This window comes from Benincasa hispida, chromosome 11 (genome assembly GCF_009727055.1).
Source record: "Benincasa hispida cultivar B227 chromosome 11, ASM972705v1, whole genome shotgun sequence".
Lineage (NCBI taxonomy): Eukaryota > Viridiplantae > Streptophyta > Magnoliopsida > Cucurbitales > Cucurbitaceae > Benincasa > Benincasa hispida.
In genome coordinates, this window is record NC_052359.1 from 75,931,395 (window position 1) to 75,950,683 (window position 19,289).

At 33.8% G+C, this 19,289-nt stretch overlaps 1 long non-coding RNA gene across 1 annotated transcript; it reads left to right on the forward strand.

The window, feature by feature from the left end:
- The first annotated feature begins 252 nt into the window (after positions 1–252).
- Positions 253–1,613, forward strand: LOC120091788. The gene is made up of 4 exons (XR_005485835.1): positions 253–410; positions 965–1,191; positions 1,280–1,367; positions 1,449–1,613. It is a non-coding gene; the product is annotated as an uncharacterized LOC120091788 (long non-coding RNA).
- Positions 1,614–19,289: the final 17,676 nt, after the last annotated feature.

Sequence of the window (19,289 nt, forward strand, 5' to 3'; positions counted from 1 at the left end):
ATTTGTATATAAACAGACCCAAAATAAAAAAAGTAAAAAGCCCAAAAACCCAAAATTAAAAGAAAACCCAAGCCCAAGCCCAAAATTCCTCTCCTCCTTCCTTTCTGCCAAAATAGTAAATCCCTAAAACTATTGTAAGCCTATTGCACGGCCGTTGAAGTCTGTTGCTTCTGCCTCCAGGTGATTCGTTGCGTTGAAGTCGTGAAGAGTCTTCTGCTCCAGCCGTTGAAGTTGTGAAGAGTCTTCTAAGTCTCCTCCCTCATCCGCGTCCGCCTCCAGCCTCTGCGTCCGTGTCTAAAACTAAATCCCTCTGCATCTGCCTCCATCCTCATCCCCATCTGCCTCCAGCCTCGTCCGGGTCCGCCTCCAGCCTCCGCGAGTATGCGTCCGTCCGTTCGGTGCCATTTCAGGTGAAGACAATGTGCTATTTTAAAAAACAGACTTTCTGCTCTTTTAAAAAATAGACTTTGCCACTTTCTATGTTTAGATAATGACTAATGAGTCTTTGTTTTTTTTTATATATTTTCACGGTTCTTGTGTTGTTTTTCTTTCGAAAAAAATAGACTTTGTGCTATTTCGAGAGGCAAGATCTATCCGTTCAACTTTCAAGACTTCAAAGTTCAAGCCGGTGCCGGAAAAAATTTTCTTTCGTTCTCTTGTTTGACCATTTGATATTTTTGAAAAGTATGCTTGAAATTAGTAAATAATATGTATGAAAAATATGTTTGTGTATGTTTGATATTTGACTGTTTTTAATTTTAGTCTTGAATATGTTTGGAAAATATGTTCGTGTATGTTTGATATTTGAATGTTTTGAATTTTAGGCTTGAATATGTTTGGAAAATATGTTTGTGTATGTTTGAAATTTTAGTCTAGAAATTTAGATGGAACCTCACAGAATATCGAATTTAATGATTTTAATGATTATGACTTGTTTGTATCAAATTCCAATAATATGAATCAGATGCAACAGTTTGATGCATATTTGGATGAACCTGTCTTACCTCGAACATCCGATTTTGACCTTTTGAGTTGGAGACATATTAGCCATCCCGTTATCTAGTGTTGCATCAGAGTCTGCTTTTAGTACCTATGGTAGAATTGTAAGCCCACATTGTAACAAACTTCATCCAAAGATGATAGAGGTTTTGATGTGCGCTCAAAATTGGATTGCAACTGAAGTTTTGACAGGTTAGTATGTTTATTTTGTTTTACATCTTTCTACCATTTAATATATTAATAAATATTTTCTTTTATTACAAATATTTGACAATGTAAGGTACTAGCACGGAAAAGAAATAGTTACACATTTAGCAACTGTTTTAGAAGATGCAGATGATTCTGATAAAGATTGCCTGGTGACTAAGGTATGCTCAAGGATTAACATTATTTCGTGGTCTAGTTTTTTTTTTTAATGATATTATTTGTTTATTACATTTTAAATGTAGGAATGAATACAACTAAGGATGTGATGATGCCAAGAAAGGTGAAAGATTTGATTGTAACGTCGTTGAAGAGAGAAATACGAGCTTTATTGAATTTTAAGTTGTAAACTTATTTGAATGTATAAGACGTTTGACTTTAATTGACTTCCTTATTCAAACTTTATTAAATTTTAAGTTTTAAAGTTTTTTAATGGATTTTTTAGCTTTTAAATTGTCAATTGATTGTCAGTTAATTGTCAATTGTGTTTATTTCATAGAATAATCTATTGTTTTTTGTTCATTTGTTGTGCATTAGTCAAATTTCAAATAAAATCACTTGAATTAAAAAACGTGAAATTCGATAAACTTATTTAATGGATTTTTTGTGGATTAAAAAAATTTTAATTAAAAAGAATGGGGAATCCCCGCAGGGAAACGAGGAATGGGGCCTCGTGGGGACCCCATTTCCTCGACGAGGAATCCTCTTGAACCAATGAGAGGGAGGGGCCCCATTTTTCAAGACTCAGAGTCGGCGCTTAAGGGAGCAATTCATCTACTTACCCTAAAGACGAGGAGTGAATTCCATCTTGTAGCTATGTTCCCAGCTCCCTACTCAGATAAATCCCAAAAAGGTAGGCATATTGAGTCATCAAATCTGACCACTCTCACCCATACAGATCAAAGGACTACCCTCATAGACATGAGTTCGTAACTTACTTAGGATTAAAATCGAGTCACCTATGGTCATCCTATGAAATGTTAATTTCTTCAGTTAACGATATTATAAAGAGAGAATAATCATTTTGCAATCCAGTCTTATACAAACTCTTTGTATAAGATACCCCCACTAGCATGTCTCCACACGAACGATTAGGATCAAATCGTTTGCAACACTTTACAGCTCTTGTAACAATTAGAAAGTGAGTCAAATCCATATTGTCACTAGGATAAGGCACCCAACCTTATTCATATACTACAGACCATTTAAGTTATTACTTGAACATGATTCACCTATATGTCGACCACATACTATTCAAGTTTCATAAAATAACCTTGAATCTTTCTTTAATGGATAATTGTATATATAAAATAATCAACCATTATTTCAAATAACATATGAACTACGAGGCCTTAGGACATATATCCCAACAATCTCCCACTTACATTAAAGCCGGTGAGACATGTATCCTAAGACATACTCTATACCGACATACTGCCCTAGCACACTAGAGACATGTCTCGTAGTCCTAGATATTCTAGGAGATCATCTCACGATTTAGCCTAGAGAATCCTTTATATTATTCAAATTTGTTGTGTCAATAAATACCATCTGGTCACCACCATGATGTTTTGCTCATTTTGTTTTTATTCCTACAACTTGGTATTTATAAATATCCTCATACTTAGTCCTTATTCATAAATATCCTCATACTTAGTCCTTACACCACATTATCTCATAAAGTAAATAGGCTAATTCATATTTGAAATGGCTTTCAATACTTAAGATATACTATGGCTATGCAATTATTACTTCACAAGCAAAAATATGTCTTGTAGTCCAATTTACACCACATAGGATAAAACATGGATTTCTCTAAATCTTGTATGAAACAGTGTATTCTGTAAAAGATCAAATCATAAATTTTATATACCAACGTCTCATTATTCATAAGTTTTAATGTTTAAACTCAATGGTCATACCATCGATTTAACCGACATGACTAACCAACTGTATATTAGATGTTAATTAAGTCTCGTGTAAAAATGAGTTACATCCTCTCAACATTTGAACGATCTTATGAAACTTTTCCTTAGACATATCAACTTCATTGTAGAATGAGGCATTACCATTCCATCTGAAGCTATTGCATCGAACATTCAACAAAAACTTTGTAAATGTAAGATGCATGAGACAAACTTAACATCATGTCCTTAACACCTCTATGTGGATATTTAATATACAAAATCATTTCAAATCAACTATTTGCAATTGGTTAAATAATCAAACTTTCATACTGGTCTTTACTTCATCCATAATGAGTAAATATCAATATAAAATAGATAAATACCCACTATTCATTTTCTTTTCATTGTCAACGTTCAAAGTCATGGGTTATGATGTTGGGATTGGTGTCCTAATTCTCCTGGTAGTCTCGTAGATTATAAACACTTTGTGAACATATTGTTATTAATAAAATACATGTCATTTTATAAGCATTTACTCAAATCCAATAAACTAAGATCCATGGTTATTTCATGTAACTTAAGCATGTATGTGGAGACATACAAGTAGATCATGCCTTAAGTAATAACCTAAATGGTCTATAGTAGATGGATAAAGAAGGGATACCTTATCCTAATGACACTACAGATACGGTCCACTTTGTAGATGTTACAAGTATTGTAAAGTACTACAAATGGTCTGATCTTGACCATTCAGTGGAGACATGCAAGCGGGAGTACCCTATACAAAGAGTTTGTATAAGACCGACCACGAAATAATTGGTCTCTTTATATAACGCCGTTGATAATTGAGACTTACATTTCACTAGAATGACCATAAGTGACATGACCTAATTCTGAGTAAGTTGGGAACTCCTGCCTATGAGGGCAGTCCTTTGATTTGTATAGGTGAGAATGCCAGATTGCCAACTCAACAAGTCTACCATTTTGGGGATTCATCTGATTGGAGAGTTAGGAACTCAGCTACACAAGACAAAATTCACTCCTTCCCAAAGCAGGGGTAAGTAGATAAATTGCTCCCTTAAGGGCTGATTCGGGATCTTGAACATAATAGCCACACCCTCTCCTGGCTCGAGATGACTTAGTCATAGTAAGACTATGACTTATTGTTCATTAGAGAAATCAAGGGTACTTAAGAAGTTAGATGTAACTACATGGGGCAAAACGGTGAATTGGCCCAATTGTACTTACGAGCAATTTGTGAAGGGTCATCGTACTATTGATTGGTTTATGTCTATAGTGCGAAGAGTGCAATTGTCGGTTTTAATGGAGTGACCAATAGTTAACGAATGGTGGATCTCGTGATTAAAGAGTTTAATCAGTTATTCACGTACTGTTGAAGCTTCAAGTTATAGGTCCATGAGGTCCCCTTGGTAGCTCAATGAGTTCAAGTTGAGATGACTTAGTCATAGTAGGACTATGACTTATTGTTCATTAGAGGAATCAAGGGTACTTAAGAAGTTAGATGTAACTACATGGGGCAAAATGGTGAATTGGCCAATTGTACTTACGAGCAATTTGTGAAGGGTCATCGCACTATTGATTGGTTTATGTCTGTAGTGCGAAGAGTGCAACTGTCGGTTTTAGTGGAGTGACCAATAGTTAACGAATGGTGGATCTCGTGATTAAAGAGTTTAATCAGTTATTCACGTACTGTTGGAGCTTCAAGCTACAGGTCCCTGAGGTCCCCTTGGTAGCTCAATGAGTTCAAGTTGAGAACAGATTTTAGGTTAATTTGAAGTGTTTAAATTAACAAGAGAAAATTCAATTATATGTGATATAATTGATTCAATGTATTTGATACATTATCATTGGAGAAATTAATATAAATATGATTTATATTAAATACCATAAAATAGAAAAAGAACTATGGTTTATATATTTCATATGATAAAATATTAAAAATATAGGTTATAAATATAATATAATAACTTGGTTATTATATTTATTTATAACATATTCATTATATGATAATTAATTATTCTTTTTTTTCTACTAACCGATTTGAGTGGGAGGTTATTGGAAGTTTTATGGTAACTGTGAGATAAAAGAAAAATGGTTTTCCAAAATTCAGTTGATGATTCATTCGGAATAATCTCACAAAAGGCTATCAAGTAAAAGTGTTCTATTAAACAATAGCATAGAGAGCATACACGATCGAGTTACGAGTTTATGATGCGATAGTTACTCATTTACTCATTGCTACACGATCGAGTAGTAAAGTCTATACGATAGGCTTCGTCTTTATAAACGATCGAGTATCTAATCTATACGATAGGTTTCATCTCCCACTTACTCGATCGTCTACCTCCTGCTTTCCTCAATCCAAAATCATACAGAGTCCACAACTCCTGGATTCTCACACCGAGAATACCAAGGTAACCATTATGGTGGTGTTCTAGTTCAGTTCGAGGATCGGGTTGAACTTGATTGTGATCGAGGTGCATCCAGTCGTTCGCTAAGATCGTATTCTGATCATTGCATTCGAGTTCATGTTGTTAAACGAGTTGTTGAACGATCAAGGGATACTTGAAGAAATGTTCTTCAAAAGTTTACATACTCTATCCCTTGTTCAGTCTTTTAAAAAAGCATGCTTTAATTTACTGTTTATGCATAATAGTTTCCGTTTAGACTATAATTGTTTGTGTTCTTTCTTAATGGAATTTGGAACGATCCGCTTCCGCTCACTGGATCTCAATTTAGAGTTCCTTCATATGATACTATCAACCATTATTCTCAAAGATCTTAATTGTGAAATTTATTTTTGAAATGAACATCATAATTTTGCAAACCTTTTACAATTGGATCTTTGAAAATTTGCTTGAATTTGTGTAGATGCATTGAACTTCTTTTCACAAAAGAATTAAATCATTTTTACATATCTCATATGGAACAATGAATCAAATAATAGATAAAAACTCTATTATAGTAACTAGTGAGAAAATTGACTCATAGTCTTTTCATCCACCAGTTCCATCGCTAGTTTTCACCTTACGCCAAGAGTCTTATTTTAAAGATCTCTATCTCCAAGTTCTACACTTTCGAGTCTCCCTTTTGTAGATTCATATCATTTAGGTTCTCCCCATCAAGAAAATCTATAAAAATAGACTGAGATTGAATATATATGCTTTATCTCTAGTTTTATGACTTTGACATAATTTATTTTGTCAACATTATTTAATTTTTGTCATTCATTATGACAACTTTGATTTTCAATAAGTCATAGCGAAGGTCGAATCATCTCATAACTCTCCTACTACTTTTGAGATTTATATGTTTTCATCTTGTCATCTAATATGACAATAGACTTCAAGTAAGTCTTTATAAAGGTTGAGTTATCTCCTAATTCTCCCACTATGATCAAGACTTATCTAGTTGACAATTAGAAATTGACTTTTAGATGAAAATAAATGGTTAACAACACTTGTTAATTATTAAGTAGTTCTACTTGGAACTAGTTCATCAACACAAATTAACTTTTCTACAGGTTTGTAGCCTTTTATATGACAATCCTAATAAAATTAGTATTTGCCACACAAATATATTATTTTATTTTGGAGTGTACAAAAGGTCATTTTATAACTCCTTTAAGGACTATCTACATTTAGGTGTAATTTCAAACATTTGTTTCGCCACGCGTATTTATTAAAGGTTCGTTTTGACACGAATATCTCAACTTATCCAAATACTAAAATGTTGTAAACCGATTTTTCAACACTTTCATAATCCAAAATTGTTTCTCAAATATTTTTGGAGGAAACAATGTTAAAAAATTGCAATCTCTATTGCATGTTCTTAGTGGAGTTTGGCGTCGGTGTAATGAATATGTTTAATAAAGTACTTAATATATACTAAGTTTAACAAGACCACGTTTCTCCTGTTGCAGCACAATTTCATCCAAATTGTACCTAATGCTTGAAGTTAAGATCTTATCTCATCTCTATTAATCAGACATAGTACATTAAATTTCATGTACTAATCATTATGATATGATCATAATGTCACTGATAGCACCGAAAATGTGCTATCTTGCTCTACTTAATTCGTGATTTTTCTTGTATTTTATGTGTTTATTTGGCTATTTTACAGGTTTTAAGCACTTAAGTGGTAGAAGGGGTCGTTAGTGATGAAATGGATTTAAAACAGGCTAAAATGGAGCTTAATTGCATCAATTGGGAAAGAAAATGCCAAAAATGACCAAAATTCCTTTGGAGGCATAGTGCATAGCATAACGTCTAGTGCTCGACACTCTTTCCAGGAGCACCGAATTTGGTGCAATGCCACGACACTGCCCTATGGCACTGCGATGCTTTGAAATCAACTTCACAAGGATTTTCGTCAGCATCGCGACACTGCACCTTAGTGTCGTGGGGATATCAAGATTTTATATAAATATCTGTTTCTACTGCCTAGGTCAAGGGTTCTGCCAATCTGCCGATTTCAGCCAACTTCCACTGATTTCTCTTCTCTTATCTTCTCTTTTTGTTCAGTAGATATGTCCAAACTCTACCCCATTGATCAGCATGTTGATAATGGCTAAGGTACTTAATCTAGCTTGGATCTTAGGATTTTTCTACCTATTCATGTACTTTGTAAGTATTTGAACTTGACTTTATTTGTATTACCTGGACTCAATTCTACTTTAATAGAATTTTATCATATTATCGGACGCTTGGGGATTGTATGATTTTTGCTTTTTGATTAATGTATGATACGTGACATTTAATTATACGTTAATATGCAAGAAGCAATAGGTTAGTTTAACTTGTGAGGGGTTAATGACAAGCATTGTTCTAATCAACCTATGATTGAGTCAAACAAAGGATTAATTAATACTTTTCCTGTTAGATATTCGACTTAACTTTGCCTTTGAACTTAATGCTATTAGACCACTTGGATTTGTTTGCTTTTCATCTAATCCGATTTGGGTTAATAAGATAATTGGGATGATTAATTGTCTTTACCAATTAATTCGGTTAAATATAACAAATACTGAAATTCATGTTATGAGAATTCTATAAGAAAATATATTGAATAGGGAAATTTTGCAATAACAAACATTTTTCTCATTTTTATCACAACTACTCTATTTATTTTTATGCAATTTAATTTTCTCGCAGTCAATCAATTTCAAAACCTTCATTTGGTTACCTCAGATAAAAAACTGTTTAATTGAAAAATTCGAAGGCTTTTTGAGTTTGATCTACTGTTACCACTATAACATTAGTTTTGAGTGGATATGGTAAAGTTATTGGTCCAGATTTAGGCTACCAAATCTACTTGAACCAAATTAGCATCGTCGCCTAGGAGCCAAGTATTTTCTCTTTCAAAGGATTTTTAATTCTTTGTTCGTTCTTGGATTTTTCTTTTTCTATATGACCTGATCCTCTTAGGATCGAAATTTTTTATTGTATTTTGAAGAGCTTGGTAGGGAGGAAAAAAGATGAAAGGGAGAAACTAGAGAACAAAGAGCTAAATAAGAGTAAATCCATGCAAAAGGCACATTGGAGGAAGATCATTTAGAAGAAGAAGAGGAAACGATGGCCCAGCCTAAGATGGAACGTACATTAAGGGACCTTGTTGCACCTAATGTTAATCAGCACTAGATTAATTCACTTACTACTTATTTTCTATGGTTTGACATGAGGGGACCCGCCCAAGCACTTAAAGGAGTTCCATATTGTATGTGATGGTATGATACCTCATGGTGTTATAGAGGAGCAGATAAATTTGAGGGCCTTTCTCTTCTCCCTCAAAGACGAAGCTAATGATTGGCTTTACTATCTTTCTACTGGATCAGTGACCTCCTGGGCCAAGAGGAAGAAGAAATTTTTGAAGAAATTCTTTCCTACCTCTAAAGCTGCAAGGATCAGGAAAGAGAATTAAGGCATCACCCAATTTGGAGGCGAGACCCTATATGAGTATTGAGAGAACTTTAAGTGCCTTTATGGTAACTTTTCCCATCATCAAATCTCTTATACGCTCCTAATACAGTACTTCTATGAAGAGCTTGTCTCTAATAATAGAAGTACCATTGATGCAGTTGTAAAATGAGCCCTTATCAATAAGATGACTTTAAAGGCTAGAGCACTCATCTTCATCATGGCAGCCAATGCCTAGCAGTTTGGAATGCAAGATCATATTTTCAATCTTCTACATCTTCACAAAAGGTAAGTTAACTTAAAGTTGAAATTGATGAACTCCTTATCTTTGTGAAACAGGTCTGTTCTGCAAAGGCTCTGCAAGCTCAAAAGCAAGTAGTTGAAGTGAATTATGTTGGGAATCAACAAGGGGGACGGATGTACAATTACAACCGTTGAGGCAATCGAGGGAACCATGGTGGGAACAGTTTGAGTATGCCCTTAGAGGACATGGTCAAGAGCTTGGCAAAGTCCACTATGCACATCAAGTAGAGCCAAGAGTAGTTCCAGCAGACCACTGCCTTTCACATCCAGAGTATGGCCACCCAGATCTCCCAGTTGGTCAACACGGTTAGTAGGCTAGACACTCAGTATGGGAAGCTTCCTTTCCAACTTGTGTCCAATGTGCGTAATGTTAGTGTCATCTCTGCTATTAACTGCATTGAGAGCTCCTTGACGCTTGATTCAGAGCCAGTGATTGAGCCAATTGAAGTTGTAGATGCTGAGGATGTTGGGGAATAGATGACCTATATCCACCTAAAAGACGTGGGTTACTTTGATAAATCCCTCAACCCCCTTAACCTCAAGATACGTAAAATATTGGTGCTAGAATCTCATCTCCTCCCTAATGAATCTCTATGTATTTTCTCTCAAGCTCTCAAGCTCTCCCTTTACACAAAGTTAAGAATTAGAAGCCCACAACTCTCTAATGTTTCTCATCCTTGAGAATAACAAGGAAGGTCTCGTGGTGGTTTCCTCTTCCTTGTTGTTGTATTCATGGTGTCGGGTTCGTGAGATCGGGAGAAGAAGACATGTTGTGGAAAGGAAGTAAGAAGACGGTACTTCAAGGATATGTGATATCCTTTTCCCTTCTTCTCTCTGTATTTTCACGTAGTAGCATGCTTAGGTCGTTGTTTATCCTTAGTTTCCATCACTTTGTATTTTGAATGTTCTGTAAAACGAATTTAGAAAACACGACTGCCAATTGCTTCCGCTGCGAGGAATTCCAATCCCGTCATGACTAAGGGTAGAATGGCTACTTTTACTATGATTATTTAGGACATTCACGAGAAAATAGTGAGTATAGTTCCTTGCAGTGATGTGTGAAAGCTAATGCCCCTAGGTAAAAGAAATGCAAGTTTAGGGTACCCTAGAGTTTAATTTCATGCACCTTAGTTGAAAAATTACTGCTTTGATTTTTTATTTTTTTTTTGGCACTTAATGGTTAGTGCATGAGCCAGTTTAGGGAGAAAACAAATTGAAAGCCATTAATACCATTTTGGGTTGCTAGAACTTAACTAGAAAGGCTTTGAACTCACTCTTGCATGATCAAGTCTATAATTAATTTTAAATTGTGCTTCGTTGATTGAATATGGATTGATTTCATTGTTGAGTGAAAGTTGAATTCTAGGAGATTGTTTAGACTTGAGTAACGACACATCATGTGAATGAGCATATCATTTGTATGAATATGTATTTATTCCACCTTGCTCGAGGACGATGAAAAATTAAGTTGGGGGTGTTTAATAGCACAAAAAATATTCTATCTTGCTCCGCTTAATTCGTTATTCTTTTTGTATTTTATGTATTTATTTGACTATTTTATAGGTTTTGAGCACTTAAAAGGTAGAACAGGGTGTTAGTGACAAAATGGAGTTAAAACAGGCCAAAATAGAGGTTAATTGCATCAATCAGGAAAGAGAAAGCCAAAAAGACCAAAATGCCCTTGGAGGTGAAGAAACTCTTAGAGAAGAGAACCTTGAGCAGAAGCAAGATTGAGCCAAATCCATTTTTCATTAAATATAAATTTTACAATAAACAAGAGACAAGATATGCATTTATTTATAAATTATAGTATGCTAATGAAAGGGTTTTAGAAACCTCACCTTTGAAGATCGTTCTTCAAGAATTCCCTCGAACAGCACACGAACCTCTTGAAGACTTTCTCCCAAAAAAAAAAACCTTGAACAAGTTCGAACACAACGACAAGGTTTTCTCGGTATTCTCAGGGTGAGAACTTATGAGTGGTGGGCTCTAGCTATTTTGGATTTGAGGAAAAACTTAATGGTAAGAGGAAGGATTGAGAATATTCTCAAAAACTCAAATACACACAGAACTCTTCTGTTGTTTTCTCACTGTCAATTCGATTCTCTTAGCAAGAAAAAGAAACCTTTTCTTTTTCTACATGCCAAAAATAACCACCATCCGCACTGGGTTGAGAGAAAAGAAGGGGAAGGGAGTTGTAACTCTCTCCCTTATTATTAAAATAATAATTAATATAATTATAAATATGACAACTAACTTATCATATTTTATATATATACATATATATATATATAGATATGTATACTATTCTTTAGTTTTAATATTTATCACATACAATATAAACTATAGTTTCTTTTCTCTCTTATATGACATTTGATAATAAATTATATTTATTAAAATTTAACAACTATGAAATGAATCCAAAACTATATTTAAATCTTATTTAAATATTAATTTCCTCTCATAAACTATAATGTATCAAATACATTACAATAATTCTAGCACATATAATTGAAACAACTTAATATATATATTCCTCTATTAATTTGAACAATTCAAATTAATCCAAGAACTGGTTATCAATTAATCCTATTAAGCTACCAAGGGGGACCATATGAACCTGTAGCTTGAAGCTCCAATGGTATAAAATAATTAATTAAACTCTTTAATTAAATTATTCACCATTTGTTAATGTCGGGCACTCCACTAAAGACCGATAGCTGCATTCTTTGTACTACAGATATATTTCTATGTCTATTGGATATAACCAATCAACAGTATGATAATCCTTCACAAATTGCTCGTAAGTACAGCTAGGCCAAATTATCATTTTGCCCCTGTAGTTACATCTAACTTCTTAAGTACCACTGATCCTTTTAATGAACAATAGAACATAGTTCAACTATGACTAAACCCCTTTCGAGCTAGGAGAGGGTGTGGCGCCACATTGTTCAAGACCCGAAATCAACATTTAAGATAGAAATTTATCTATTTACCCCTACCTAAGTGAAAGAGTGAATTCCATCTTGTCTAGCTGTGTTCCCAACTCCCTATCAGATGAATCCCCAAAATGGTAGGCTTGTTAAGTCAGTGATCTGGCCACTCTCACCCATGTAAATCAAATGGTTGCCCTCATAAGCAGAAGTTCACAACTCACTCAAGATTTAGAACATGTTACCTATAGTCATCCTGGTGAAATGTAAGTCTCTATTATGAATGACGTTATATAACAAGACTAAACATTTCATGGTCTGATCTTATACAAACTCCTTTGTATAGTATATCTCCGCTCACATGTCAATACACAAATGATCAGGATCAGATCATCTGTAACACTTTACAACAATTGTAATACCTACAAAGTAGGCCATATTCGTAGTGTCACCAGGATAAGGTACCCAACTTTATCCATCTACTACAGACCATTTAGATTATCACTTAAACATGATCCACCCGTATGTCTCTACATACATGTTTAAGTTACAAAGATAACCTTGGATGTTAGTTTATTGGTTTGTGGTTAATGCAACTAAAATATCATATATTTTATTGACAATGAATTTGAATAAAATATCATATATTTTATTCAAAACACAATGAGTTTGTTCAATAATGTTTACAAACTATAGAACCTTACGAGATTTAGGGCATCAACCCCAACAATCTTCCACTTAACTTAAAGCTAGTGGGATGTAAAATATAGTCAAAATACAAAGTACACAAATAATAAACTAGAGCATAACACGCGCCTAGTACAAATCTCCCACTTGCCCTAGTCTAGACGTTGCCTGTCCTATAGACCCATACTCTGCAGATGACCCTCAAACACCTTAGCCGTTAGGGCCTTTATAAACGGATTAATAACGTTATGCTCTGAAGCTATCTGCGTGACAATCACGTCCTCTCGATGCACAATCTCTCGGATGAGTCAATGATGGTGGAGTCAGCGATACACCTTGGTCACTACATACTCAGTCTCTATGGTGGAGTCAGCGTTGCACCCTTGCTTGCTGCTTCACCATTCTACTGCTCCTCCGTTAAGAGTGAACACTGATCCTTATGTGGATTTCCTAGAATCTTTATTAGTCTGAAAATAAAAGTTCGTGTATCCCGTAAGGATCAAATCCTTAGAACCATACACAAGCATGTAGTCCCTCATTCTCCATAGATACTTGAGGATGTTTTTAACGGTGGTCCAGTGATCTAATCCTGGATTAGATTGATATCTACTAACTAGCCCTACTGCATTACAGATGTCAGATCTAGTACATAACATCGCATACATCAAATTGTCCACAGTAGATGCATAAGGGATCCATCTCATATCCTCAACTTTTTTAGGAGTCTTAGGACATTGTGTCACACCTTGTACCAGATTACCCTCCTAACCTGGACGGAATAGTGACTGCAGCAGTTACCAACCCTTTTGCTGGCACTTACTGCCTATTTTACTTGTTAACTAATACTCAAACCCTGAATACACATATATTAACTCAGAACTTAATACATTTACACTACAAGGTTCCGCAACATTATTATACATGGATATTACCACCTAGTGAGCCCCATCAAGAATACTAGTCACTAGATAGACACATGTGTACTAGCTAATATAGGTCTTCAATTACGCTTCCCTCAACCTGTTTCTTTGAGTGGCAGAGCAGCAGCAGAAAAGTCTTTTGGGAGCTAACCGCTACCTGGAAAGGAAAACATTCGAAGCGTGAGCTAGAATCCCAGTGAGTGACTTAATAAAATGTAAAACTCATGCTTAAACTGAAAGCTTGAAAATATAATACTAGAACTTAAAATATACCAAGCAAATGTGTACTTAAAACCTTTTAAACCAATGTATCTGAAACCTGTATCTTAGTTGAGAATGAACATTCACTGCTCTAATTCCTAACATCAAGCCATGGCCAGATGAGACCTCTACTTCAACCTGTTCACATTAAACTATGGCTAGAAGAGATACCTACATCGATCTCTTTAAGTATACCGATGGCATCTCAAGCAACATCCTTAAGACATAAACGTTGATAACAACTTTTATGCATCAATAATCATCATTACATCCTGGTTGAGAACGAGCATACACCGCTCTAGCTCCCACCGTCTATTACCAGCCAAAAGACCTATACCTCGGCCTCTCATTCAGACTTGCCTACATACACACGGAGTTTGTTACGTACCGTCAACACCTTAGGTAAATCTATTCAAATACTTTCCCTACCATTATCCCTACTCATTATGTTTAGAAATACCAATGCATGTACTTTGGCAACTTTAGGTATTTAAAACATAGTACGTCAAGCTTCATTCAACCTTAGCTTTAACCCTAACGCATGCTTCATATTTTGTGAAATAAGTTACTAGCTTGTAAAACCACTAACATGCATTAGACATGAAAAACATACTTGGAAAACTTATACATTAGTAAACATCAAACGTTGATAAACATTCACAAGCATTAGAAATTTCAAACTATCCTTCTAGCCTAGAAGAATATATGACTGCCTTTATCCTTAGTTGAGAGTGAACTAATAGTTCTAACCCTCAACGTCAACCTTAGTCGGGGAGAACTCTTTTGCTCAATCCCTCGTCGTCGTATTACCTATGTGCACGTGGTTATAACTGAGTACCGTCGTACCTTATGTACCTGACTAGGATACCTTCTCATTGTCCTTCAGTATCCTCAGGTACTTCTACTCAGATACCTTCTCAAACGTCCTTCAGTATCGAGCTGCTAAGATACCTACTCATATGTCCTTCGGTATCAATTTGGCCGGATACCTTTTCAAAAGTCCTTCGGTATCAAATTGGCCAGGTACCTTCTCAAGTGTCCTTCGGTACCAGTTAGATACCTTCTCATATGTCCTTCGGTATCAATTTGGCCGGATACCTTCTCAAAAGTCTTTCAGTATCAAATTGGCCAAGTACCTTCTCAAATGTCCTTTGGTACCTTGTTTTAAGTAAAACTAGTCATAAACATTTAATTGAAAGGATACCTTCTCATTGTTCTTCAGTATCCGTACGTAACTAGTCACAGCATTCAGTTGAACACTAAAGATTAGTGCTCAGATCATCATACTAATTCATCCATCATACTAGTTTATCATAAAAATAAAGTTACTTAAACATGCTGAAAGCATTTGAAAAAGATAACATATTTAAATCATATCAATTCCATGGAAAACATGCTTTACATAGCATGAGAAATAGTTCCACAGTTACGTTGCTTGGCATTTCATCTATACACTTAGCATGAGAATAACTTTAAAGAAATCATAATTTCTAAATCAATAAAAACATTAATTCATCACATAGTCACTCACAGCTTGTTGGCCTCTTAACGAGTTACATGCTTCTCTTAGCTCTTCTTGGCCTGAAAGGAATATTTTCCGATTAAACCACTGAGAATTCCTAGTAAAATACCTTAATTAATTCATTTACTAATACAACTTTTATCAATAAAAAAAGTATTTCTAGCGAGAAAATCATCATGAGCGAGATCACCCTTATGAGCGAAATTTACCATTCCCAGCGAGATTTGGCACTTTCCAGCGAGATTTAGTGCAAACCAGCGAGATTTAGTGCAAATCCAGCGAGATTCAATGCAAACCAGCAAGATTTCCGTCCCTAGCGAGATCCACCTCTCGCTCTCACTTCCTCTTGCTCTCTCTTTCTCTCGCTCGCTCTCGCTCCCTCTTGCTCTTGAGCTACCTGCTTAATCTTTCTAAGCAGCTGTCTGCTTATGCCCAGATCCTCTGTTACAACTTTAAAAATTCATAACTCAAAATCTAAACCTCTTTTGAAGAAACTTCCTTCTACAAACATATTTAGAATTGAGTTAGCTTTCTTATCTTAAAATTTTAGCCACAAATTCCTTATAGTTTGGCCTAGAGATCCAAATCTTCACCTCAGGCTCTGATTAACCCAAGATTTTGTCCCTCCTATAATTTCATCACTTTCCATTCTTCTTCTTCTGCCATCTTTCTCCGGCAAGACAACTTTGAAAATTAGATTCTTTCATCTTTCAAATGGCACTGATTTCACTAAATTTGTTCTTGTAGATTGTCAAAACCAAACTTTCGAAGTTCCTTTTCCCTTTTAATCTTCCTGCTACCTCCTAAATTCAAGGATAATTCGCCACGTCAACTCATATCTAATGACTCAGCCCAAGCCAATAAGTGAGTTTCTTTATTTAATACGTTTTTCTTTTCTTTTCTCCTCAACCTCTATAATCTGCATAGATTTTCACTTATATAATATTTAGTATATCATTCCTTTGGCGAAACATACTTGTTTAGGAACTCGGGGTTTACACTTAGCTTACATGAGCTTATTTCTTCATGGCTTCATTCAACTCATTAAGAGACATCTCATTACTTTCTCTTACTTAAAATAATTAGGGTTCGAGCTTTACAAATTCTTCCCCCCTAAAAGAAATTTCATCCTCGAAATTTGCTCGAACCTACTTATAACTTAGGCTTTGACAACATCCTTTGGTTGTAAACTTTACAACCTTCTTCTATTCCTTTTTACTGCGCTTTCGCTGTGCTACTCTGATATTAACTTTGTTCATTTTAAATAATACTGGTATGTATGAACAATTTGATCATCATAGTTCACTGTATTTGTCACATTCCTCTGGTTACTCTTTCATTTTCCATTGAGTCATAGTATTCGTTTACTACTAGGGTGGTCATTTCCATTTCCTAATAGTACTATTGGAACACTCTTTTCCAGTTGTTATACCCTTGAATTACTATAAAGTTTTAGGACACAAATCCTAACATAAACTACCTATGTCAATATCGATATTGAGATTTCCATTTATGGATATAATGATGGACATATCGATATCAACAAGTATTTATGTAAATAAAAATGTTATAAAAAATTATTTAAATCAATAATTAAATTGTTTTTAATTTCAAACCTATATATATCATATTATTAGTGTACATATTTATATTGAGATCAATAGATGTTTATATTGATGTTGAATCCTCTAATTTACAAATTTTAAATATCAATAGGTATTTCAAGCCTTCAACAATAGAGGGATTTAAGTTCTTTTCCATCATATTCTTTGAAGGAAAAAAATATGAAGTTCGAGATAATGTATATGTAGCTGGTTTAGTTTTACCATAACATGAATATTATACAATTATAATAAATAAGAAAAGTGAGATGACGTGACCAGATCGTAGGAAGCACAAGAATGTTGAAGTTGTCAAGCGTAGTTTGAGCATTATAGATGGGAGCGAAACTTCTCGTACTATAATGTAATTCGAGGATGAATCAAGGTAGAAGTTTGTGGCCATCTAACACCTAAGTACATTAGCAGTACACGAATGAAATGAATTCATACCACATTCAAAATGAAATGGATCATCAGAATATGCAAGTATCATTAAAAAAGAATACTCAAACGTCATTTGGTAACCATTTGATTTTGTAAAAAATTAAGTTTATTTTCTTTCAATATCTTACCATGCTTTTCATCTTTTTTTTTTAAGTAAAATAATATAATTTTAATCAAATTTTTTTAAAAAAATAATTTTTTAAGATACACATAGGTAAAGTCGAGACGAGACAATGAGTAATTAAATTAAATAAGAAAAAGGGAATATTAGGGTTTAAGAGGGATCGAAGGGGCTTGAGACAAAACCATGTGAAGTGAGAAAAGACAAACGTAACGGCAAAGAGACTCAAAAGCAAAAGCAAATCAAAATCCTTGTTCAACACGTGCCCCACTCAAGAAATCTCTAGACTCTACCATTCCTCCGCCACTAATTTCCCCCTTTCTTTCTTTTTAATTAATTATTATCAACTCTCCCACGCGCCCACTCTTCTTTTATCTTCCACGCGCTTACCTACCTTTATTTCATATTCTTCTTGGGATCCAAAATTCCATCGAAAACGTTGATGTAAATATATAATTTATAATAATATTTCATGGAAAATTCATTTTTTTATCCTAAATCTTTTTTGGTTTATTTGATTTTTAATATTTAAAATATCACCTCGTTAAGATTTAAGTTCGAATTTTATTCATATATTTCAAAATGTTACAATCTTATCTTAAGTGTTGAATTTGTTTCAATTTAGATCCAAGATTCATACTATTACTCTTTATTTTTTTTCTATTAAATACTCACTTTTCGTCATTATATCTATTAATTAATTTAAAATAATTATGAAGTAAAATTTTAAAAATATTTTTAATGGTGACGGAAATAGTAAAATTGAGTAAATTACAATTCTTTTAATTTTTTAATTATTTTAAATTAATTAATATATATTAACATTCAACACGGAAAGTAGATATTTAATGAAAAACTAACATTATAAGGATAAATCTTGAAACATAAGGATCAATTAAAACAAAATTCAAATCTCAAAGTAAAATTATAATATTTTAAAACATATGGACTAAATTAAAATCAAACTCGAAATTTTAAATAGGTAACATTTTAAAATTTAAGAACAAAATGAAAACTAGACCAAAAATTTTGAACCAAAAAAGTATTTTTTTTCCTAATATTTAAATTGATAAATAAACTTAAAGTAGATCTTCCTCGATTTCATATAATGAAAATTTTGATTTACCTCTCACATTAATGTTGAACCTATAAATATATGTAAATTTTAATTAAGATGTTGATTGAAATGTCGACATGTTGACAAAAATTTATAACATTTTATAAGATGTCAATTATCATCCAAATCTTTCTAATTTATTTTGATTTCTAACCTTCATAATTGTTAAACTAAGAAAATCAACTTAATTATATCATTTGTTGCCTTTTTGTGAAAAATGATACTTTTAGTCATTGAGATTTAAATTAGGTTTGCATTTTTTCACTTTGGTTCGTCAAATTTTTTTTTTTTTATGCCCTATTATTTTTATTAAAAAAATATTTCGTTCCCA